Source organism: Pongo abelii, chromosome 21, assembly GCF_028885655.2.
Source record: "Pongo abelii isolate AG06213 chromosome 21, NHGRI_mPonAbe1-v2.0_pri, whole genome shotgun sequence".
NCBI lineage: Eukaryota > Metazoa > Chordata > Mammalia > Primates > Hominidae > Pongo > Pongo abelii.
Window position 1 is genome coordinate 13,044,699 of NC_072006.2, and position 26,867 is coordinate 13,071,565.

The window sequence follows — 26,867 nt, forward strand, 5'->3', positions numbered from 1 at the left end:
ATATTATGACTTAAAACAGGAGGTTCTAGAACACATAAGCACAGGTGACCCATGGGAGAAGTAGACATCTGTGGCTGTTCTGGAAACCAACCACAGTGAGCACCATTTTAAGTAAAAATGTTCTCAGTTACAGATGACTTGAAGCATCTTACTTTGCAGAAGTCCTTAAACAATGTTTTCTACCTAATATCCTCATGCCATTTTTGGCAACTCACTAGAACAGTTTTTAGAGAAAAAGCCTCTCCAGTGATGATCTAACTTAACCCAGGCAGCTTGGTTTTCTGTCACTGTAGCATAATGTCAAAATACCTTTTCTCCATTTATTATTCATCACATAACACCCTAAATCCTCAATAAAACTATTTGGAAATATCTTAATATGGTACATCACTTTCAGCGTGTGCTCTATAAATGTGTTATTATTTTGAAAAGTGAATGGATGTCTAAATCCCAAGAACAAGCACAGAAAGGCAGAACAGGGCTAGCAGCTTGTCTTCCCAGAATGAATACTGTGCCAACCACTGTGAAAACCTGGAACTCCAATAGTCATTCCACACACAAAAAAATCTAATGCTTAGCATGCATATTTTTGGAACATCTAATAAGTTAATACTTTACATTAGTGGGTTTTTTTACATTTATAGTAAATCTGACACATAAAGACCTCCATCCTCAGCCACCCCAACTCTGTTTGAATGGCACCTGGTGGCTTGTCTGATGAGCTGCAGCCACACTGCCACCAGCTTGCCCAGCCTCAGGCTTCTCCTCCAGGGCTTGGATAGGTAAGTAAACGACTCCACTGACATAGCGACTCCCAGCTTCTGGAAACCAGGAAATAAATATGATTTCTAACAGAGCTGAGAAATGAAGCCTTGAATTTGTCATAGATCTGCTTTCTTTTCCTCTTCTCACTAGCTTGTGACCAGCTGTTGGATTGGAGTTGGGTAAACTCACATCTTGCACACAGGCCTCCAGCTTCTGCTTGGTATTTATGGGGAGACACGTCTCCAGCTTTGCTGAGTGTGAGCCCCTACAGGATCCTGGGGCAAAGGGAAGACAAGAAGCCTGAGTGAAGCCCAGGCAGGCCTTTGGAGGGGCTTGTCTTTCTTGACAAGTGGAGGGAGGCCACAGAAACTTTCTAAGCCGTCACTGTCATGGTCTCCTCCGTGCAGGCCACTCTGGAAGCTCTGAAAGGATGGTGTTGAGGAATGCAAGGACAGGGTTGGGGAGATCTGTAGGGTGGTGATTTTATCAAACCTGCAAGAGATGACCTTGGTCTAAGGTGGCCGTTGTAGGAATAAAGAAGAGGAAAAGGATCCAGGAAAAATCGAGGAGATGCAACCCACAGGGCTGGGCACTGGATGTGAATGGGAGGAGGAGGGAGAGCTGGGCTGACTGTCAGGGAGGATCCTTGGGCATGTTGGGTGAGACCAGCTGAGTCAGAGAAGAGGTGACAGGGCAGGGCCTCAGGACTAGAGCTCACCTGCTGACACAGTATAGCAGAGGACGCTGAGGGGATGAACTCAGGCAGCCAGGCAGGAAGTGTGCTGGGCCCCAGAGCCTCCCTTTGCCATCGCCTCTGAGTGACCTCCCTGGAGGAAAAAGTCACACACTTGCTTATACAAGGCTGCAACGATTTCAGAGCATAATAAATACCAAAACAGTAAAATTCCATGGTGCTACTTGCTCTCTTCCCTAGAGAAAGGAAAAGCATGGAAAAATAATGTTGGATGTGCTATCACCTAAGCAGATCAGCAACATGGCTCAAAGGCGAGCACCACTGGGCATAATGCACACTTCAATTAAATGCAAAGTTATTGTGTGCTCCTCTTTCAGAACATTTTTTTTTTTAATTAAGTATTTATTGATCGTTCTTGGGTGTTTCTCGGAGAGGGGGATATGGCAGGGTCATAGGATAATAGTGGAGAGAAAGTCAGGAGATAAACACATGAACAAAGGTCTCTGGTTTTCCTAGGCAGAGGTCCCTGCGGCCTTCTGCAGTGTTTGTGTCCCTGGGTACTTGAGATTAGGGAGTGGTGATGACTCTTAAAGAGCATGTTGCCTTCAAGCATCTGTTTAACAAAGCACATCTTGCACCACCCTTAATCCATTTTACTCTGAGTTGACACAGCACATGTTTCAGAGAGCAGGGGGCTGGGGGAAAGGCCATAGATCAACAGCATCCCAAGGCAGAAGAATTTCTCCTAGTCAGAACAAAATGGAGTCTCCTATGCCCACCTCTTTCTACACAGACACAGCAACAATCTGATCTCTCCTTCCTTTCCCCACACTTCCCCCCCTTCTTTTCAACAAAACCGCCACCGTCCTCATGGCCCGCTCCTGATGGTCGCTGTCTCTTTGGAGCTGTTGGGTACACCTCCCAGACAGGGCGGCCGGGCAGAGGCGCTCCTCACCTCCCAGACAGGACGGCCGGGCAGAGGCGCTCCTCACTTCCCAGACGGGGCGGCCGGGCAGAGGCGCTCCTCACTTCCCAGACGGGGTGGCCGGGCAGAGGCGCTCCTCACTTCCCCGACGGGGCGGACGGGCAGAGGCGCTCCTCACCTCCCAGACGGGGCTGCCGGGCAGAGGCGCTCCTCACTTCCCAGATGGGGCGTCCGGGCAGAGGCGCTCCTCACATCCCAGACGATGGGTGGCCGGGTAGAGGCGCTCCTCACTTCCCAGACGGGGCGGCCGGGCAGAGGCGCTCCTCACCTCCCAGACAGGGCGGCCCGGCAGAGGCGCTCCTCACTTCCTCCAGACGGGGTGGCAGCCAGGCAGAGGTGCTCCTCACCTCCCAGACAGGGCGGCCGGGCAGAGGCGCTCCTCACTCCCCAGACAGGGCGGCCGGGCAGAGGCGCTCCTCACTTCCTCCCAGATGGGGTGGCAGCCAGGCAGAGGCGCTCCTCACTTCCTCCCAGATGGGGTGGCAGCCAGGCAGAGGCGCTCCTCACTTCCTCCCAGACGGGGTGGCAGCCAGGCAGAGGCGCTCCTCACCTCCCAGACGGGGTGGCAGCCAGGCAGAGGCACTCCTCACCTCCCAGACAGGGCGGCCCGGCAGAGGCGCTCCTCACTTCCTCCCAGACGGGGTGGCAGCCAGGCAGAGGTGCTCCTCACCTCCCAGAGAGGGCGGCCGGGCAGAGGCGCTCCTCACTCCCCAGACAGGGCGGCCGGGCAGAGGCGCTCCTCACTTCCTCCCAGATGGGGTGGCAGCCAGGCAGAGGCGCTCCTCACTTCCTCCCAGACGGGGTGGCAGCCAGGCAGAGGCGCTCCTCACCTCCCAGACGGGGTGGCGGCCGGGCAGAGGCACTCCTCACCTCCCAGACAGGGCGGCCGGGCAGAGGCGCTCCTCACCTCCCAGACGGGGTGGCGGGGCAGAGGCGCTCCTCACTTCCCAGATAGGGCTGCCAGGCAGAGGCGCTCCTCACCTCCCAGACACGGCAGCCGGGCAGAGGCGCTCCTCACTTCCTCCCAGACGGGGTGGCGGCCGGGCAGAGGCGCTCCTCACCTCCCAGACGGTGGGCAGCCAGGCAGAGACGCTCCTCACTTCCTAGACGGGGTGGCGGCGGGGCAGACGCTGTAATCTTAGCACTTTAGGAGGACAAGGCAGGCGGCTGGGAGGTGGAGGTTGTAGCGAGCCGAGATCACGCCACTGCACTCCAGCCTGAGCAACATTGAGCACTGAGTGAGCGGGACTCCGTCTGCAATCCCAGCAACTCCGGAGGCCGAGGCGGGCAGATCACTCGGGGCCGGGAGCTGGAGACCAGCCCGGTCAACACGGCCAAACCCCGTCTCCACCAAAAACACAAAAACCAGTCAGGCGTGGCGGCGTGCGCCTGCAATCCCAGGCACTCGGCAGGCCGAGGCAGGAGAATCACAGGAGCCCGAGGCAGGGAGGTTGCAGTGAGCCGAGATCACGGCAGTACAGTCCAGCTTTGGCAACAGAGGGAGACTGAAAAAAGAAGGAGAGGGAGACCGAAAAAAGAAGGAGAGGGAGACCGAAAAAAGAAGGAGAGGGAGACCGAAAAAAGAAGGAGAGGGAGACCGAAAAAAGAAGGAGAGGGAGACCGAAAAAAGAAGGAGAGGGAGACCGAAAAAAGAAGGAGAGGGAGACCGAAAAAAGGAGAGGGAGACCGAAAAAAGAAGGAGAGGGAGACCGAAAAAAGAAGGAGAGGGAGACCGAAAAAAGAAGGAGAGGGAGACCGAAAAAAGAAGGAGAGGGAGACCGAAAAAAGAAGGAGAGGGAGACCGAAAAAAGGAGAGGGAGACCGAAGAGGAGAGGGAGAGGGAGAGGGAGAGGGAGAGGGAGAGGGAGAGGCAGAACTTTTAAATGTAAAATATAAGACACATAAGGAGAAACTCGAGAAAGAATTTCCAGCTTTTGTTAGACCTCACAGAGAGGGCTGTCCATTGTGCAAATAATCTTACATTTGGGTGCCTATTTGCCCAGGTCTTATATTTAAAAAGATATTTACTATGGCCTGAACGTTTGTGATCACAGCCCCCCAAATTCATACGTTGAAACCTAATCCCTAATGTGGTGGTATTAAGAGGTGGGGCCCTTGGGAGGTGATTAAATCATAACACTCCACCCTCATGGATGGGATTAATGCTTTCCTAAAAGAGGCCTAAGGGAGCTTATTTGCCTCTTCCATCAGGTGAGGACACAGGTAGAAGATGTCAACTATGAGGAATGGGCCTTCACCAGACACCAAATCTGCCATTTCCTTGATCTCGGACTTCCTAGCCTCCAGAACTGTGAGCAATAATGTTATTTGTAAATTATGCAGTCTAAAGTATTTTGCAGCCAAAACAGACTAAGAAAGAATATTTTAAGGATTCAAACAAAGGGAGGGAGGGTCAAAACCACATGCAATACCAAAAGCCTGAAAGGACAAAGGTACCTGATCTTAGCTATAATTTTAATCTGGGTATCCTTCCCCTAGGGATGATCCAATTCACGATCCACTAGGCAGAAGACAAATACTGATTGACAGGTGTGTGCACTTAATTCCTTCTGTCTCTCAATGTCACGGCAAATCCTCATGCACAGAGGTCACATTTTATTCTTTTACCTCCAAAGGAATAGACACACACTAAATACCTTTAGATTGCATAATTTCCATTTAATGCTGTTCCTGATTTTAAGGAATTTAAGAAGAGAGTAGGAGAAGGAGGTCAAATAAGCTTCCTACTTTCACAGCAGGTAACATGTTTCTTGGTACATGGATTAAAATCAGGATTTTTTAAATAATAGATTTCCTGTAAAGTCTTTATGTAAAATAATCTGTGCAGAGACCTTTAATAAACTGATAATGTATGGACAATATTTCAGCAATTTTCTTGATTTGAATTTTCTGCATTGTTTTAATTTCTTACAATAAACATGTAATGTTTTATACAAATTATTTCAATAGGAGAAATATTAAATCATTTAGTCAGTCAAAATTTAATGAAGGCTAAATGTTTTCGTGACTACAAATGTGTCCAAGAGGCAACACATCCTGCAATGTTACTCACCTTACAACACAAAAGCCCACATAACCAGGATATGATTTGAATTTTTAAATATTTATTTTGAAATTTAAGTTATAAACAGTTGATACCCAAATATTTCCTAATTTAACTGGCATAAGTATTTTTATTTTTATCTACAATCTTACATCAGAACTATCAGATTTGTTTTCATGTTTTTTTCATGCTTAACAGCCAAGACATCCCTGCTGCAAAGCCTGATTTTTGGCTAGAAAATCTTTTGCCCATACCAAAAACACAGTATATTTTCTCAATAATTATTTCCTGATAATCTACTTTGTGCCAGGAACTGGAATTTGACATAAGACTCCACACCAACATATTTTCAGTCTTCTGGGAAGATGGCATCTGATCAGGCAAGAACTACCTGGACTGATGGTTTCTGCTGGACGGAGAACTAGAGGTGGTTTGGGGCACACAGAGGCAAAGCCCTCACCTGGTCTTCGGGGCAGGGTGGTGGAGAGAAACAGGCAGAGGCAGCCATGTTCACATGAGTCAGGGTAAAGAGCACATCCCTGGGGAACTTTTTTGTACCCAGGTACAGTCACCATGGGGAGTGACGGCTGGGACATGGGGGACCACGGAGTCGCCAGCCAAGTAGGGAAGGGTGTTTGGATTTCTCAGGAAGACATCGCGGGCCACCCAGAGAAGGGCAGAACACAGGGCACGAGGACATGAAGAAGGAGGCTCATGCCCACCAAGTGCAGGACCCGGCTGAGACCGGTGAGGGCAGATGGGAGCCTGAGCAGGTACAGGGTCAGGAGTTACAAAGATAGTGGTCAGGTTCTTAGAGCTCAGGCATTCAGCTGGGGCATGGTGGGGAAGTCCACTGGGGCAGCTGGAGGCACAAGAGAGAAGGGCTGGATGTCCCTGAGGCCAGCATCTGAATGAGAGCAGAGCTCGTGGAGAGTAGAGCAAAGTTAAATGAAAGCCTACCAAGGTAGGAGCAAAAGTTATTAGGCAAGAGAATACAACATAAGAAGTAAAAGTGATAAGTTCACTGATTTATACACTAACTCACCCTAAGGATAGGAACTGTGCAGTGTTGATCCACGCCTAGAGGTGGAAGCCATCTAAGCCAGCAGTCCCCAACTTTTTGGGCACCAGGAATCGGTTTCATGAAAGACATTTTTCCACTGACCAGGTGTAGGGGCTTGTGGGGAGATGGTTTTGGGATGATTCAAGTGCAGTACATTTATTGTGTACTTTATTTCTATTATTACTACATTGCAATATATAATGAAATAATTATACAACTTACCTTAATGTTGAATCAATGGGAGACCTGAGCTTGTTTTCCTGCAAGTAGACGGTCCCATCTGGGGGTGAGAAGAGACAGTGACAGATCATCAGGGATTAGATTTTAATAAGGAGTGCACAACCTAGATCCCTCATGTGCGCCGTTCACAATAGGATTCACGCTTCTATGAGAACCTAATGCCACCACTGATCTGACACGAGGCGGAGCTCTGGCAGTAATGCAAGCAATGGAGAGCAGCTGTAAATACAGGTGAAGCTTCACTCACTTGCCCACTGCTCACCTTCTGCTGTGCAGCCTGGCTCTTAACAGGCCACAGACCACTCCATGGCCCAAGGATTGGGGACCCATGATCTAACCCAATAACTCTCACATGCTGCAACCCTGGCCACAGGGAAGGCGACAGGACTTAGGGCTGGAGGAATAACTTCAGCAGAGGAAGCAGCTCCTCAGCTAGGTTGAAAGCATGCAAGGATTTCTGGCAGGACTGAGCCTGGAGGTGCAGGATGATGCTGCAGAGAGAGAGATGCTTATCTCATCATGCAGGGAGTGAACACTAGTGACTGGTTGAGGCAGTTTGAGCAGGACTTTTTACCCTCAGGCAGGAGGGGGTCCAAGGGAACATACACCAACCACAGCCCCCTCTCCACCATGGCCTGCAAGAGGAGAGGCCACATGGACCTCTTGCTCTTGGCAGAACCTTCTCTCTACTTCCTTGATCATGAAAGTTTTGTTGCAAAGTCAACAAGACTAAAGCATGTGCTTGTGACTTGGTTGTTCCACATTCTAAAGCAAGATTTTCAACTTTTTGACATGGAATCTAGTTTATTGACAAAACACATTACACAGACCTCCTTTTGAAGAGCCATGGTATATTGGTTTCCTATTGTTGTATAACATATTACCACAAACTTAGCTGCTTAAAACAACCCACACTTATTATCTCATAGGTTCTGCGGGTCAGGAGTCTGGGCATGGCTTAGCAGAGTCCTCTGCTTAAGGTTTGACCAGGCTGCAATCAAGGTGCTGGCTGGGGCTGTGATCCCATTTGAGCTCGAGATTTTTTTCCAGGTTGTTGGCAGAATTCAGTTCCTGGCGGTTATAGAATGGAGGCCTCCAACTCCTAGAGGCTGCATGGCAGTTGCTGCAACATAGTCCTCTGCACTCATGGTAGTTTGCTTCTTCAAGATGAACAGAAGATAATCTCAGCATTTTGAGTCTCCAATCCTTAGATGCCCTTTTAAAGGGCTCACCTGATTAGGTCAGGCCCACCCAAGAAAATCTCGCTTTTGATTAACTTAAAGTACATTGATTATGGACTCACTTTATACCCCAAATCCCTTCTCCTTTGCCATATAACATAACCTACTCACAGGTATGACATCTCATATTCACAGGCCCCTCATGGAAAAGAAGGAATGGGAGAAGGGATATGTATGAGTGTGACTCATTGAAAGGCATCTTCAAATTCTGCCAGCCGTATCTGGGATTTACCACTTTGTATACCCAGTTTGAAGGAAAAATAAGAGAGGGCACATATGGCTGGAATAGCAAAGAAAAAACAAGAAATTAAAGCAGCTTCTTAAAAGAGGGGTGTGGTGCCTGGGGTGAGGTGCTGGAAGGTCTAGGATGAGGAAAATAGGAAACTGCATGTGAAGCTTCATTTCTCTGTGCATGTCTGTAGAGCCTTGGCCGATATTCTCAGATCTCATCTAATTCCTACCCCACTCTCTCTGCCATGTGTGAAGTATGACAGTGCTGGGAGAGACACAGACTTATACATTTTATTGTTATGTGTGTTTTATATTTTTATATTTATCTACATAATAACTTTCTGTTTCAGGTAGTCGACTATGAAAAAGTTAAAACCACGTTTTCTGAAGCTTATTGATAATTACCATGGGATGCAAAACCTTTATTCTCTAGATAATCTACTAATTGACTCCAATTTACTCATTCTATTTATTTGCTCACCGTGGTAGCCAGCTTCCAAAATGGCTCCCTGTGATCCTTACTTCCTGGCATGTGTGCCCTCACGTGGTTGCCTCTCAGCTGAATAGAGATGACCACAATAGGATGTGGTGGAAACGATGGTTGATGATTTCCAAGGTAAAGTGATAAAACACAAGAGGCTTCTGTCTTGCTCTCTCTAGGATGGCTCACTTGAGGGGAAGCAGGCCGCCATGTTGTGACGCCACTCAAGTAGCCCATGCAGAGGTCAACACTGGGAGGGACTGAGCCCTCCTGACAGTAACCAGCACCACGTGAGCAAGTCCTCTTGGAAACGTATCTTCTAGCCTTGGCCAAGCATTCAGATGACCAAAGCCCTGGCCAACATCTTGACTGAAACTTATGAAAGACTCCAAACCAGAACAACTCAATTCAGCAGCTTCTGAATTTCTCATTCACAGAAACTGAGATAATGGTTTTTTATAATTTAGGCAACTAAATTTTAGAGTAATTTGTTAGGCAGCAATAAATGCTTAAATATATACTGACCTTCTATTGTTTGCCAGGCCTGGGTCTGGATAGAGAAAGAACAGAGATGGCAACTTCCCTGCTGGTATAGCGTCTCTGAAGTGGAGTGTCTTTGGGTGAGCTGTGGAGGCTGTGGTGGAAATGTCAGCTGGAGCAGTGAGAGAAGAGTCTAGATGTTCTGAGTATATAGGGCTGCTGGGGTAAGACGGTGGCATCAAACCAGCTTAGACCAACCCCTCCCCCCCACCCACTAAATCTAATACAATTTTATTTCAAAAAAAAAGTCCACTCTATTCAAACGTTAGAGCAGGAGGTGTTCAGAGGCAAACAGACATTTTTAGAAATTATATGTCTCATACTCCATGAGGCTAACACGTCACATCCCTCATCAAAGCAGCCTAGGGGAAGAATGTGAAAGGCCAAATTCTAAAAATCTCTAATACTTCCCCAAATTTTAAGGGAAAACAACTGAGGGAGGGAATACACTTGCTAAAACAAACTACATGAATGTCTCTCTAATGGTGACTCCTCCCTAACAACTACATACCGGCAAAGCAAACCAAAGCTGGACAGTAGTTAAAGCGGTAAAAACAGATTTTCTTCAGGACTGCAACAAGGAAAGACAGATCGCACTATAGAACTGGGCTCAATTCTGAACACAGTGAGGATAAGTGGGAATAAGCCAGGAGCAGGGTGGAGGTTAGTGGATGGGAAATTACTAAGAAGACATCAGAGGAAAGGGGCCTCCTGGTTAAACAGATTCAACAGGATTCTTGCTGAAGGCAGGCCAGGATAATCACATATTATTTGGGGGATGCTGGAGGGTGAGGAATTTGATTGGCTATTGAGAGTGATCAGGTATGAGGGGTGGGGAATATCTCTCTAAACTGACTTAGCAAGATTCTCACTAAAACTCAGCAATGCATAGTATTCCATGGTGTATATGTGCCACATTTTCTTAATCCAGTCTATCATTGTTGGACATTTGGGTTGGTTCCAAGTCTTTGCTATTGTGAATAATGCCGCAATAAACATACGTGTGCATGTGTCTTTATAGGAGCATGATTTATAGTCCTTTGGGTATATACCCAGTAATGGGATGGCTGGGTCGAATGGAATTTCTAGTTCTAGATCCCTGAGGAATCGCCACACTGACTTCCACAATGGTTGAACTAGTTTACAGTCCCACCAACAGTGTAAAAGTGTTCCTATTTCTCCACATCCTCTCCAGCACCTGTTGTTTCCTGACTTTTTAATGATTGCCATTATGCAGCCATAAAAAATGATGAGTTCGTGTCCTTTGTAGGGACATGGATGAAATTGGAAATCATCATTCTCAGTAAACTATCGCAAGAACAAAAAACCAAACACCGCATATTCTCACTCATAGATGGGAATTGAACAATGAGAACACATGGACACAGGAAGGGGAACATCACACTTCGGGGACTGTTGTGGGGTGGGGGGAGGGGGGAGGGATAGCATTGGGAGATATACCTAATGCTAGATGACGAGTTGGTGGGTGCAGCGCACCAGCAAGGCACATGTATACATATGTAACTTACTTGCACATTGCGCACATGTACCATAAAACCTAAAGTATAATAATAATAATAATAATAAAAGAAAAAAAAAAAAACTCAGCAATGCAGGCCCAAGAAGGACGAAAGCCAAGGTTGAGGCCTGGAGGGCTTAGATGAGCCTAACTAAAGTTTAGTCAAGGAGAGTCTTTGGCATTACTCAGAAAAGGAAAGAATAAGTGCCCAGATTTCATCAGTTTCTTTTTTCATGCTTTGAGAAAAAGGGAAGAAACATTTGAGGGTGGAACTAGCAAAAAGAAACAATTAAAGCACCACAACAGCTGGCAGTGGGATTGTGGATCAAGCTTGAGTGTGAATCAAGCTTGATTTATATAAAATCAAGTTCAAGAATGCCTCTCCCTGCTGGAGATTTAATCATGTTTGGGAACGGTTTCCCCAAATCCCATATTTCCCCTTTTTCTCTTCTCTGTTTGGTGGGGTTGCAGGGAGGAAGTTTCTGCTGAGGAGAGGCAAGATAAAGGGGAGAAAGGGGAGGCTGAGGGTGGAGAGGAAAAAAATTGCTAGTATTGTTTGGATCAGTAGTAAAATTTCTGAGGCTCTCACTACATTGGCAAGGATTAATTTAAGAACTGAGCCATTTATCACCACCCATCAAATCAGGGGCCTGGGAACTGACACTCATAAAAATTAAATAAATATTGAATTAATGTCTGCTAAACTTTTTTTAAATCAAGGTAATTAATGAATGACCTCTCTACTTCTGAATAATTTCCTTGGTTTCAATTTCATTTAGTTCTGCTCTGATCTTTGTTATTTTGTTTCTTCTGTTAGCTTTGGGATTGCTTTGTTCGTGCTTTTTTAGTTCCTTGAGATGTGACACTAGGTTGTTAATTCGTGATTTTTTTTTTTTTTTTAGAGACAGGGTCTTGCTATGTTGCCCAGGCTGATCTGAAACTCCTGGGCTCAAGCAATCCCCCTGCCTTGGCCTCCCAAAATGCTGGGATTACAGAGTGAACTATTTTTTTGAAGTAGGAATTTAATGCTATAAATTTTCCTCTTAGCACTGCTTTTGCTGTATTCCAGAGGTTTTACTATGTTGTGTCTCCATTTTCCTTTGTTTCAAAACATTTTAAAATTTCCATCTTAATTTAATTATTAATTCAAAGATCATTTAGAAATGTATTGTTTACTTTTCAGGTATTTGTGTAGTTTCACAAGTTCCTCTTGGTATTGATTTCCAGTTATATTCTGCTATGGTCTGAGAAGATACTTGATACGATTTCAATTTTTTAAACTATACTTTAAGTTCTGGGATACATGTGCAGAATATGCAGGTTTGCTACATAGGCATACATGTGCCATGGTGGTTTGCTGCACCCATCAACCCATCATCTACGTTAGGTATTTCTTTTTAAAAAATTTATTGAGACTTGTTTGATGAACTAACATATGGTCTATCTTGGAGCATGTACCATGTGCTGATGAGAAGAATTTATGTTCTGCAATTATTAGGTAGAAGGTTCTGTAAATGTTTATTAGGTCCATCTAAAGTCCAACTTAAGTCCAGTGTTTCTTTGTTAATTTTCTGTTTTGATAATCCATCTAGTGTTGTGAGTGGGGTATTGAAGTCCCCTCCCCACAACTTATGATTTATTGCTGTCTATCTCTTTCTTTAGGTCTAGTAATATTTGTTTTATGATTCTGAGTGCTCCAGTGTTAGATGCATATATATTTAGGATTGTTATCCCCTTGTTGAAGTGATCCTTTTATCATTATATAAGACCTTCTTTGTCTTTTTTTATTCTGTTTTTTATTTAAAGTCCATTTCATCTGACACAAGTATAGCTACTCCTGTTCACCTCTGATTTCCATTTGCTTGGAATATTTTTTCCATCTCTTTACCTTCAGTTTATAAGTATCTTTATCAGTAAGGTTAATTTCTTGTAAGCAGCATATAGTTGGTGCACGCTTTTCTTATCCATTTTACCCATCTATATCTTTTAAGTGGAGCACTTGGCCCATTTACATTCAACATTAATATTGATATGTGAGGTTTCATTCCTGACATAATGTTAACTGTTATCTAGTATTTTTTGTGGGTTTTTTTTTTCTTACTCTGCTTGTCTTTGTGGACTGGTTGAGTCCTGTCATGTTGCTATTTGATTTCTTTCTCTTCCTCCTTTGTGTAATTGTTTTATAAGACCTGTGAGTTTTATACTTTAATGTGTTTTTATAATGGCAAATATTGACTTTTATTTTTGTGTTTCCTTAAAAATATAAACCAAATAGATAAATCACTAGCTAGACTAACAAAGGAGAGAGAAGATCCAAATAAACATAATCAGAAACGAAAAAGAAGATGTTACAATTGATATCACAGAAAAACAAAGAATCATCAGAGACTACTATGAACAACTCTACACTCACAAGCTAGAAAACCTAGAGGAAATGGAAAACTTTCTGAAAACATAGAACCTTGAACCAAGAAGAAATAGAAATTCTGAAAAGACCAATAATGAGCAGTAAAATTGACTCAGTAATTAAAAATCTCCCCAAAACAAAACAAAATCCCAGGACCGGAGGGATTCACAGCAGAATTCTACCAAACCTACAAAAAAGAACTGGTACCAATCATCCAGAAACTGTTCCAAACAAATCTAGGAGGAGGAAATCCTCCTTAACTCATTCTATAAAGCTGCTGTCACCTTGATATCAAAGCCAGATAAGGATACAATAATAAAAGAAAACTACAGACCAATATCCCTAATAAATGTAGATTCAAAACTCAACAAAATACTAGCAAACTAAATCCAACATCACATCAAAAAGATAATAAACCATGATCAAGTGAACTGTATTCCAGGAAGCAATGGTGGTTCAAGATACACAAATCAACAAATGTGATTTATCACATAAATAGAAGTAAAAGCAAAAACCATACAATCATCTCAATAGATGCAGAAAAAGCATTTAACAAAATTCAGCATCCCATCAAGATAAAAACCCTCAACAAACTAGGTATGTTCTAGGCATAGAAGGAACACACCTCAAAATAATAAAGGCCATATATGACAGTCCCACAGCCAACATCATACTGAATGGGAAACGTCTAACGCATTCCCCCAAGCATGGGAACAAGACAAGGATGCCCACTTTCATCACTCCTATTCAACACAGTACTGAAAGTCCTAGCCAGAGCAATCAGACAAGAGAAAAAAATAAAAGGCATCCAAATTGGAAAAGAGGAAGTCAAATTATCTCTGTTCACTGATGATATAATTTTATACCTAGAAAACCCTAAAAATTCCCCCCCAGAAGCCTCTTAGATTTTATAAATGTATTCAGTGAAGTTTCAGGATACAAAATCAAATACAAAAATCAGTAGTATTTCTACACACCACTAACAAGTTGAGAATCAAATCAAGAAGTCAATCCCATTTACAAAAGCTACAAATAAAAGATATCTAGGAATATATTTAACCAAGGAGGTGAAAGATCTCTACAAGGAAAATTACAAAATACTGATGAAAGAAATTGTAGATGACACAAACAAATGGAAAAACATCCTATACTCATGGATCAAAAGAATTAATATTGTTAAAATGACCATACTACCCAAAGAAATCTATAGATTAAATGCAATCCCTATCAAAATGCCAATGTCATTTTTCACAAACATAGAAAAACAATTTAAAAATTCATATAGAACCAAAAATGAGCCTGAATTCAAAGCAAACCTAAGCAAAAAGAACAAAGCTAGAGGCATCACATTACCTGAGTTATACTACAAGGCTACACTAACCAAAACAGCATGGTCTGGTATAAAAATAGATATACAGATCAATGGAATAGAATAGGAGCCAAGAAATAAAGCCACATATCTAAAGCCAGCTGACCTTTGACAAAGCTGACAAAAACATACACTGGGGGGAAAGACACCCTTTTCAATAAATGGGGCTGGGAAAACTGGATTGTCACATGCAGAAGAATGAAACTGGACTCCCTAATACTCACCATATACAAAAATAAATTCAAGCCTATAGTCCCAGCTAATCAGGAGTCTGAGGCAGGAGGTTGAGAAGGCAGTGAGCCATGATCCTGCCACCGTACTCCAGCTTGAATGACAGAGCAAAACCCTGCCTCAAAAATAAAAAAATAAAACTCAAGGTGGATTAAAGACTTAAATATAAGAGCAGAAACTAAAAAAATTATAAGAATTACTAGGGAAAACTTTTCTGGTCAAGGCAAAGAATTCCTGACTAAGACATCAAAAGCACAGGAAACAAAAACAAAAATTGACAAATTAAACTTAATTAAACTAAGAAGTTTTTGCACAGCAAAAGAAATAATCAACAGAGTGAACAAACAACCTGCAGAACAAGAGAAAATATTTGCACACTATACATCCAATAGGAGAGTAATATCCAGAATTTACAAGAGGCTCAAACAACTCAACAAAAACCTCACAACTCTATTAAAAAGTGGGCAAAGATTTTGCCACATTTTCTTAATCCAGTCTATCATTATTGGACATTTGGGTTGGTTCCAAGTCTTTGCTATTGTTTTGGAATACTATGCAGCCATAAAAAATGATGAGTTCATGTCCTTTGTAGGGACATGGATGAAGCTGGAAACCATCATTCTCAGCAAACTATCGCAAGGACAAAAAAACAAACACCGCATGTTCTCACTCATAGGTGGGAACTGAACAATGAGAACACATGGACACAGGAAGGGGAACATCACACACCAGGGCCTGTTGTGGGGTGGGGGGAGGGGGGAGGGATAGCATGAGGAGATGCACCTAATGTTAAATGACGAGTTAATGGGTGCAGCACACCAACATGGCACATGTATACATATGAAACAAACCTGCACGTTGTGCACATGTACCCTAAAACTTAAAGTATAATAGAAAAAAAGTGTCAACTGTGACAATATCATACACTAATTTGACTGCCCTAAAAATCCCCTGTAATCCACATATTCTTCCCTTTCTTCTTCCCCTTGAACCCCTGTTAATCACTGATCTTTTAATTGTCCTTATAGTTTTGCCTTTTCCAAAATGTCCTATAGTTGTAATTATACAGTATGTAACCATTTCAGATAGGCTTCTTTGATTTAGCAATATATATTTAAGGTTCTCCCATATCTTAAAAAAAAAGCAGTGTTATTGAGGTAGAATTGGTGTAAAATAAAGTACACATGTGTCAAATATTAAAAAAAAAGTGGGCAAAGAATATGAATAGACATTTTTTCAAAAGAAGACATCCAAATAGCCAAAAAGTATATGGACAAATGCTCAAGATCACTAATCATCAAATTAAAACCATAATAAGATATTACCTTACACCACTTAGAATGGCTATCGGTTAAAGTCAAACAATAACCAATGTTGGCAAGGATGCAGAGAAAAAGGGACTCTTAGACATTGTTGGTGGGAACATAAATTAGTACAACCTCTATGGAAAATAGTATGGAGATTTCTCAAATGATTAAAAATACAGCTATCACTTGATCCTGGGATCACACTACTGGGTATCTACCCAAAAGAAAATAAATCATTGTTATCAAAAAGACACCAGAACTCATATGCTTATCATAGCACTATTCACAATTGTAAAGATATGGAATCAATCTAAGTGTTCTTCAATGGATAACTGGATAAGGAAAATGTGAGATATATATATGTATGTGTATATATATATACATATATATGTATGTGTATATATATATACATATATATGTATGTGTATATATATATACATATATATGTATGTGTATATATATATACACATACACACACACACACACACACACGGTGGAATAGTCTTCAGCCATAAAAAAAGAATGAAATCATGTTTTCTTCAACAACATGGATGGAATGGGAGGCCATTATCTTAAGTGAAACAACTCAGACACAGTCAAATACCTCATGTTCTCACTTCTAAATGGACACTAAATAATGAGTACATGTGGACATAGAGAGTGGAATAATAGACACTGGAGACTTAGAAGGGTGGGAGGATGGGAGAGGAATGAGAGATGAGAACTTACTTAGTGGGTATAATGTTCATATCTGGGTGATGGTTACACTAAAAATCCAGACTTCATTGCTACATGATATAACCACGTAACAAGACTGCACTTGTATCCCTTAAATTTACACACAAAAAATAATAATTTCCTTAAGCAAGGCCCAGAAAGACAAATACTGCGTGATTTCACTTATATGTAGAATCTTAAAAAGTTGAACTTGCAGGGCATGGTGGCGCACACCTGTAATCCCAGCTACTCGGGAGGCTGAGACAGGAGAATCGCTTGAACCCAGGTCGCAGAGGTTGCAGTGAGCTGAGATTGCACCATTGCATTCCAGCCTTGGCAACAAGAGCAAAACTCCATCTCAAAAAAAAAAAAAAAAAGTCGAACTCATAGAAGAATAAAGTAAAATGGTGGTTACCAGGGTATGAGGTTGCAGAGGTGAATGGGGAAAAGGGAGACTTTGGATCAAGATTACAGAGTTTCAGGTAGATAAGAGGAATAGGTTCTGGTGATTAATTGCACAGATGGCAACTATAGTTAATAGTCATGTATATTTCAAAATTGCTAGAGGAGTGGACTTTAGATGTTCCTACCACAACAAAATTATAGGTACTTGAGGCTGGGTGCGATGGCTCACACCTGTAATCCCAGCACTTTGGGAGGCCTAGGTGGATGGATCACCTGACGTTAGGAATTCAAGACCAGCCTGGCCAACATAATGAAACCCCGTCCCTACTAAAAATACAAAAATCAGCTTGCAGTTTGCTGAGATGGCACAACTGCACTCCAGCCTGGGCAACAAAGCAAGACTCTGTCTCAAAAACAAACAAACAAAGCGATAGGTACTTGAGGTGATAAATGTTAATTGACCTGATTTGATCATTCCACAATGTATACATTACATTGTGTCCCATAAATATATACAACTATTATTTGTTAATTAAAAATAAAACAAAACTTAAAGTAACTTCCTACCCTGAGAGGGGTCTTATTGGGGAGTTAGTAGTCTGATAGTGATACACAGATGAATTTTAGGTCACTCTGGTCCCCCTCACAGGACATGTTTTGGGTGGAAATATCATGTTTTGGAAGAAATTCAGCTTTGCCTGAGAGAACAATACAATTTTTTACCACCCAGATTCTTTTGGCATTTGCAGGGGTGAGGGACTTACGACCCTCCAGCTCCACTTCCAAGCATATCAAAAGTAGTGGCCACATGAGAGGTTAAAAATCAAATTCTGGTTGGGCACGGTGGCTCACACCTGTAATCCCAGCACTTTGGGAGGCTGAGGCAGGCGGATCCCCTGAGGTCAGGAGTTCGAGACCTGCCTGGCCAACATGGCGAAACCCCATCTCTACTAAAAATACAAAAATTAGTCGGGCATGGTGGTGCACGCCTGTAATCCCAGCTACTCAGGAGGTTGAGGCAGGAGAATCACTTGAACCTGGTAGGCAGAGGTTGCAGTGAACCAAGATCGTGCCATTGCACTCCAGCCTGGGCAACAAGAGTAAACTCCGTCTCAAAAAAAAAAAAAAAAAAAAAATCAAATTCTAACCTAATCATCCAATGAAAGGAAGTTAATGAGAAGCATATGAACCAAAAACCTATGCATTGGGCAAAAGTTATATGCAGAAAAAATGTTATAGCCTTATAGAAATCAGGGGAAAATGTATATATGTGCACAGTACTAATTTTATTCAAGTGTTAATAGAAAAAGGAATAAATTAACAAGCAGTAATATTGTAATAGAAACTGTGGTGGTATTTTGATGTGCCTACTTGAGTAGGTGACAGTCCCCTGTTATTCCATCAAACACTTACCGGTGTTGCTTTGAATGGATTTTGTAAGTATAACTACAGTTCATGAACAGCTGACTTTAAGTAAGTCATATTATCTTAAGTAATTTTGGGTGGGCCTGATTCAATCAGTTGAAAGGCCTTAAATGTAGAACTGAAACTTCCCTGAAGAAATTTCACACATGAGTAGCAGCTTCAGCCTGTGCCTATGGTGTTCCAGCCTGCACCTAGGAATAGATCTGTTGCTATATATCTGTTAAACTAAAACTATGGGAGGATTGAGCTCCTGCTCAACAGACCAGACCAAACCAAAATGGAGTGATTCATGCTAAGTGTCACATAATCAAATGGAAACTTTAAGAAAGCAGATAGATCCCCAAGCCAACCAGATTTTCCTGAAAAAAAGATTCACACAACCCATCAGAAAGAGTTCAGCCTAACTCAGTCAGTGTAATCAGGAGGTTCCCTGTGCTTTAACTTACAAGTAACCTAATGTTAAACAAAGAGCGCTTTTTCTATTGCTCTGTTTCCTTGTTCCCACCTCACAGAACCCACTGGCCATTCCCCTGTGGATTCTGCCATTGCACCAGTGGGAGAGATTTATGAATCATGAATAAAAGGCCACTGGAGGTGTAACTAAATTTGTTTCAATTTTATCTCTTGACATCTCCCAGCAGTCCTGACTGACACAGAGGCCAACATGCCTAAAAATCATTGAGCTTTGAGTTATAATGAAAACCTTCTACCAAATCTGCACAAAATGTTTAACTTCCTATGTTTTTAAAGCACTCCAGAATATTGGAAAAACTAAAACTTTCTAACATTGCAGGTCTGGCATTACTCTAGTTCCATAAAATATCAAATATATAAGTATAGATCAATTTTATTAAAAAGACATAATAACCTTCAATGGATTGTTACCAAATAAATTGTAGCAGTAGAATTCAATAAGAATATTTTGTACCAAGTTGTTTTTATCCTGGCAATGGAAGCTTGATTCAAAAGCATATATACTATCAGTGTAACACACGAATGGTAAAAAAATTATTTTAATAGATCCTGAAAATCACTTTTAACATACGGTTTTCATTCCCAACAGGTAGTTTGGAATAAGTGGAAATTAAATTTAATAGAAAGTATAATCCCAGCACTTTGGGAGGCCAAGGCAGGCGGATCACCTGAGGTCAGGAGTTCAAGACCAGCCTGGCCAACATGGCGAAACCCCATCTCTACTAAAAATACAAAAACATTAGCTGGGTGTGGTGGCATGTGCCTGTAGTCCCAGCTACTTGGGAGGCTGAGGCATGAGAATCGCTTGAATACAGGCGGTGGATGTTGCAGTGAGCCAAGATCACTCCACTGCACTCCAGCCTGGGCAACAGAGCAAGACTCTGTCTCAATAATAATAATAAAAAAAGTATTTACTAGAATTTTTGAATAACATTCTACTAAATATTAAAGTAACTTTAGAAATATTTATAATACAATTTAAGAGTTAGTTAAAAGATGCCCATTATTTCTATTTAGTGATGTACTAGAAGCTGTAGTGCTTCCAGGATTACAGATAAATGAAAGGCATGATATTAAAATGGACAAGAGTCAACATGTATGCATTTTTTTTCATTTTTTCAGATGATTTATGAACAAAGTTAAAGCAGTGTCCCAGCCTAACCAGTAGTCTCGCAAAGTCAGGTTTATTTGATTCATTGCAACAAGGAGTCCATTCACAGGAAAAACAAAGGAAAAGATTTAGTAATTCTAGGACTCTGAAGAATGATGAAATTTAGTCAAAATTTAAACACCCAGGTTTTTGATAGGCTCAGAATAAAGCAGAGCTATGTGTAAAAGGTCATCACCACGTTTGGACTGGAAAGTGGGCCCAGGGTTTTATGTTCTTGGAAACTACAAAGTTAAAACAGGTGTAAAAATTGTGTCTATAAACCTCTGTGCTGAAGCTCTGCACCAGGGTTGGAAATTGAGGCTGCTTCTCTGTGTCAAAGTGACTTCGATCCCCCAGGCAAGAGTGGGATGTTTCATTCATACCGATTTAATTTCAAATAGCAAAGCTCCTGGCAGTCTATAATTTTTGAGAACAAAGTTCCTCCATAGTAAGAAACCAGTAGTCACTCAAAGAGAGGGTTGTTCATGGCATTTCACAGCTGTGGCTTGTTCACAGAAGACAAGTTGTCTCCTCTAAATTTGCAGCTGACTTTATCTGTGTCTGTTATCCCAGCTTGACAAAAGTCCAGACTGATTTTTACTTTCTCAGCCTGAATTAATTTTTACTTTCTCAGTAATTATGAAAGTTCAGAAAATTGTTAGCACCAAAAAAGAGTTTTCAGCAAGAAGCCAGATGAGAAAATAGAGTCAAAACTTGATAGTATTTGAGTTTGACAAACCTAACAAAAACAAACAATGGGGAAAGGACTCCTTAGTCAATAAATGGTGCTTAATGGGCTAGCCACATGCAGAAGATTGAAACTGGATCCCTACCTTACACCATATACAAAAATGAACTCAAGATGGATTACAAACTTAAATGTAAAACCCAAAACTATAAAAACCCTGGAAGACAATCTAGGCAATACCATTCTGGACATAGAATAGGCAAAGATTTTATGATGAAGACACCAAAAGCAATTGCAACAAAAGCAAAAGTTGACAAATGGGATCTAGTTAAACTAAAGCACTTCTGCACAGCAAAGAAAACTACCAACAAAGTGAACAGACAACCTACAGAACGGGAGTAAATTTTTGCAAACTACTCATCTGACAAAAGTCTAAAATCCAGCATCTATAAAGATCTTAAATAAATTTACAAGAAGAAAAAACAATCCCATGTGGGCAAAGGGCATGAACAGACACTTTTCATACATGTGGCCAACAATCCTGTGAAAAAAAGCTCAACATCAATGATCATTAGAGAAATGCAAATCAAAACCACAATGAGATACCATCTAACACCAATCAGAATGGCTACTTTTAAAAAGTCAAAAAAAAAAAAAAAACCTGCTGGCAAGTTTGCAGAAAAAAGATGATGCTTATACCCTGTTGGTGGGAGTGTAAATTAGTGTAAATTAGTTCAACTGTTGTGGAAGACAGTGTTACAATTCCTCAAAGACCTAAAAACAGAACTACCAGGCCAGGCGCGGTGGCTCACGTCTGTAATCCCAGGCCAAGGCGGGTGGATCACCTGAGGCCAGGAATTCGAGGCCAGCCTGGCCAATGTGGTGAAACTCCATCTCTACTAAAAATACAAAAATTAGTCGGGCATGGTAGCACACACCTGTAATTCCAGCTACTTGGGGGCTAAGGCAGGAGAATCGCTTGAACCCAGGTGGTGGAGGTTGCAGTTAGCTGAGATCGTGCCACGGCACTCCAGTCCAGGCAAGATTCCAAAACAAAAAAAACCATTCAACCCAGCAATCCCATTACTGGGCATATACCCAAAGGAATATAAATCATTCTATTATAAAGACACATGTATGCATATGTTCATTGCAGCACTATTCACAATAGCAAAGACATGGAATCAACCTAAATGCCAATCAATGGTAGACTGGATAAAGAAAATGTGCTACATACACACAATGGAATACCACACAGCCATAAAAAAGAATGAGATCATGTCCTTTGCAGGGACATGGATGGAGCTGGAGGCCATTATCCTTAGCAGACTAATGCAGGAACAGAAAACCAAATACCACATGTTCTCACTTATAAGTGGGAGCTAAATGATGAGAACACATGGACACATAGATGGGAACAACACCCACTGGGGCCTATTGGAGGGTGAAGGATGGAAGGAGGGAGAGGATCAGGAAAAATAACTGTTGAATACTAGGCTTAATACCTGGGTGATGAAATAATCTGTACACTAACCTCCATGACGCAAGTGTACCTATACAACAAACCTGCACATGTACCCTGACCTTAAAATAAAAGTTAAATTTAAAAAAACTAAATTAAAAATTAAAAAAAAGAAAACATCACTAAGGGAAATACTATTTAAAACAACAAAAATATTAAGAGCCTAAAAGTTAACTGAACAAAAAAACACATAGTGTTTACAGGAAGAAAATTAAGATTTTTACTGAGAATATTAAAGAAGTCAAGAATAAATAGAAAGATTACCATGGTTTTTGATTAATAAAGTCTCAATTCTCCCTCAAATATATGTCTAAATTCCATGATATTCCCAATTAAATCTAAAGAAGAATTGTAAGAGTTTTAATAGACTAATTCGAGTTTGTGGAGAGGAGAAAATCTATGAATAGTAAAGAATTTTTTGAAGCAGGACAATAGGAGTGACTACTTTAAAGGTATTTATAGAGCATTTTACAATAATCAAGCCAGACCTTTGTACACAAGATAATTCAGGGTATGCTAAATTCAGGGTATGCTAAATAAAGATGGCCTTTCAACCAGTGTGGAAAAGATGAGTGACCCCAAAACTGTATTGGCACAAGGGATGGTTGCTCACTTGGGAAAAGTAAACTTCAGTCCGTGTACCCTTTAGAAATATAAATGGAAATAAACTAAAAAGCCAAATAAAGCAGACAAGTATTTACATATTAGAAGAAAATATAAGATGAAAATGTTTTGATTTTGGAATAGTGAAGAACTTCAGCAAGTCAAAGAGCTCAGAAGTCCTAAAAAATACTAACATATTTGACAAAACAAATCTATAAAGCATTTATTAGACGGTATACAATATACATAAAGAAAAGGCGAGAAGGACAAGACACCTGTATTATCCAGAATAAGTAAGGAATATGTAAAGAAATCTGACATTATAGCAATGAGAAACTATCCAATACAAATTATCCCGTGAGAAATTATCCAGTAAAAAATAGCGAAGCACATGGATGAGTGAGTCATGGAAGTACCTACCAATGCTTAATCCAGGAAGAGATAGTCTTAATAAGAAATCAGGAACAGGCAAAAAATAAATAAATAAATAAACTAACTAATGTCAATGATGTGTGTTTGATCTGCGAAACTGGGGAGGTGTGGAGAAACGCATACTTTGGTGGGACTGTCAACTCTTATGAGGGAAATTTTGGCAATATCTTTCAAAACAAAATATGCATAGTCTTAAATCCAGTGATTTTACTTTCTTCTGTCTTCACAAAATACTGACACATGACTAGAAATGTTGGTTAGCTCTGTTAATCTGTTAAAATAATAATGGTGTATATGTTTTATATTTTTTAAAAAAACACTTAAAAAGAATTTAGTCCATTCACAAATAATGGAAAGGTCCCCAAGATGTATAAATGAATAAAACCAATTACAGAATAATTACATTGCATTCAAACTTTAAGAAAACTATATATTTTATATGGGGTTAAATTGCAGAGAAAGATAAAGGTTTCCAAAGCCTGCACATACGCTGTTTTTTATTTTTATTTTTATTTTAGAGATGGGGTTTCGACATGTTGTCCAGGCTGGTCTCGAACTCCTGGGCTCATGCAACCCGCCGGCCTCAGCCTCCCAAAGTGCTAGGATTACAGGCGTGAGCCACCGCGCCCGGCCAGCACATCCACTAACAGTGGTTACTGCTGGGGATTATGACGGCCACGGAAATAGGACTTCCATTTTTTGTATAATATTCAAAAGGTTATTCTTAATTTTCACTATAAAAATTTTATTCTAGTTTTATGCATAAAGATTTAAAAATAACTAGTATTTTATTTATAATTACAACGTTCTATTAAAGCGAGGGGATTTATATCCTTACTAACAGAAATACAACAAGTAAAATTTATGTAGTCTAGGTAAACAGAAAATGTCACTATTTCATTAAAAGAGTAGGGTTCATTGAAAGTGAAAGGGAAATTTTGAGTCAATTAATTTAGGTAAATAATACCATGCATTTCCATCACTTCCCAAGAGAGAAAGAAAGGCCAAGAGACGATGTGGACAGGAAAGCAGGGGCCTGGCGGAAGGAAAGGGATTGTACGTGGAGGGAGTTTTGAGGGTCAGGTAAGGATTTGGGGGAAATGGGTAGAAAAACCAGTTGAGGGAGAGGGGATGAAGAAGGAGATGGGGGAAGGAGAGGGAAGAGTTGAGAGATGGAACTGTGTTTTTGTTGGCAATTCAAGTAAGAACCAAGACATCTCAGGAGCGTTCCCACGGAATGTCCAAATGCTCTGCCTTCCAGAAGCAGGTGCTGATGTATTTCGGGAACTCTGTGGACATACTTAGCAGTCTAAATCTAGATTCCGGGTTGAATTCCCAGCACTCAGTTCACCCAGATCTGGCCTCCAGCAGCAGGACCAGAAGCAGCAGTGAGGAGAGGCAGAAGCAGCAGCCACCTGGGCACTCCTCTCCATCACAGAAGCTGCTCCCAGATGGCTCTGTGGGCCCAGGCCCCTCTTCCTTCCATTCAGAAAAACACACAGCAGTTAACTGCATCCGTGTGTGCGTTTGAGAAGGTAACACACTTCATTTCCTGTTCATTGAGGGACAAAGGTATATGTGGCCTTTTAGCTCTCTTTTTGGGATCTACAATGAAAAGGAGGGGAGAGTAGAGAGTGAGTCACTTTACCTTGTCTGTTCTATGTTCCCACAAGGCCGTACCCTTAGAAAACCACAAAGGGAGGCTAGGTTTGCAATTACTTGAAGAACGGGAAGGTGGATGAGAATCCAAGAGATGCTCTTTATTTTCTGTTTGGCCAGGAAAAAGCAAAAACCTGGCTCCGAAGCAGTCAGAAATAGAAGTTGGAAAAGAAGCAAGTGATGTGCGTTCTTGAGGTCCTCCGAAGAGATGTCTTGTAGACAACAGAAATAAATGACCCTGTAAATTTTCTTTACGCTACTGGGCACCTTGACCAGTGCACCTGGAGCTGCGGCCTTGCACAGGTGATGGGGAGGAACTCTTCCTGGATTACACGTGGAAAACCCACCAACCACAGAGATGCAAGCTTCAAATGAGTGTATCTGTGCTGCTAGTATCCTAGCAGGGTGGGAATCAGAATGCAATGACCTTGATGTGTGTTATTACATAGGTAGAAGGTTCTAGAACTATGCTGTAGACAACCCCCATGTGCAGGTAGGGGCATTTAAAATGTGGTGAATTGAATTAAGATGTGCTGTAAGGGTAAAATGCACACCAGATTTCAATGACTTGGTGTGAAAAAATAACAAAATATAAAGAATATTACACTAACAATTTAGATGAATTATAAGTTGAAATAATATTTATTCTAGTAAAACATTTTTAAAACTTTTATTTTCAGTTCAGAGTTTGTTATATAGGTAAACTCATATCATGGGGGTTTATTGTACAGATTATTTTGTTACCCAGGTACTAAGCCTAGTACCCAATTGTTATTTTTTCTGATCCTCTCCCTCCTCCCAGCCTCTACCTTCTGAGAGGCCCCAGTGGGTGTTGTCCCCCCACCTTTTTTTTTTTTTTTTTTGAGACAGAGTCTCACTCTGTCGCCCAGGCTGGAGTGCAGTGGCGATCTCAGCTCACTGCAAGCTCCACCTCCCAGGTTCACGTCATTCTCCTGCCTCAGCCTCCCGAGTAGCTGGGACTACAGGTGCCCGCCACCACACCTGGCTAATTTTTTGTATTTTTTTTAGTAGACACGGAGTTTCACCGTGTTAGCCAGGATGGTCTCGATCTCCTGACTTCATGATCTGCCCGCCTCGGCCTCCCAAAGTGCTGGGATTACAGGCGTGAGCCACCGTGCCTGGCTGGTGTTGTCCCTCTTTTTGTGTCTTTTGTGTCCATTTGTTCTCATCATTTAGCTCCCACTTTTTTTTTTTTTTTTTTTGGACATGGAGTTTCACTCTTGTCACCCAGGCTGGAGTGCAATGGCAAGATCTTGGCTCACTGCAACCTCTGCCTCCTGGGTTCAAGCAATTCTGCCTCAGCCTCCCAAGTAGCTGGGACTACAGGCACCCACCACCAGGCCCGGCTAATTTTTGTATTTTTAGTAGAGACAAAGTTTCACTATGTTGGCCAGGCTAGTCTCCAACTCCTGACCTCAGGTGATCTGCCTACCTTGGTCTCCCAAAGTGCTGAGATTACAGGCGTGAACCACCGTGCCTGGCCAGCTCCCACGTATAAGTGAGAACATGTGATATTTGGTTTTCTGTTCCTGTGTTAGTTTGCTAAGGATAATGGCCTCTAGCTCCATCCATGTTCCCACAACAGACATGTTCTCGTTCTTTCTTATGGCTGCATAGTCTATTTCATGGTGTAT

General features: G+C 41.7%; 2 long non-coding RNA genes across 3 annotated transcripts in view; one reads left to right on the forward strand and one right to left on the reverse strand.

The window, feature by feature from the left end:
• LOC129052080 (uncharacterized) lies at positions 1-25,607 on the reverse strand. Of its 2 annotated transcripts, XR_008516823.2 has the most exons (4): positions 25,202-25,607; positions 6,794-6,851; positions 1,484-1,592; positions 1-1,257 (listed from the first exon to the last, which is right to left on the reverse strand). It is a non-coding gene; the product is annotated as an uncharacterized LOC129052080 (long non-coding RNA). The 2 variants fall into 2 exon arrangements; XR_008516821.2 differs by lacking the exons at positions 6,794-6,851; positions 25,202-25,607 and adding an exon at positions 2,415-2,540.
• Positions 24,826-26,867, forward strand: part of LOC134760778 (uncharacterized) — a 9,025-nt gene continuing 6,983 nt past the window's right edge. The window contains exons 1-2 of the long non-coding RNA XR_010138741.1: positions 24,826-25,088; positions 25,333-25,705. This is a non-coding gene — a long non-coding RNA (uncharacterized LOC134760778). The remainder of the gene's footprint in view (positions 25,089-25,332; positions 25,706-26,867) is intronic.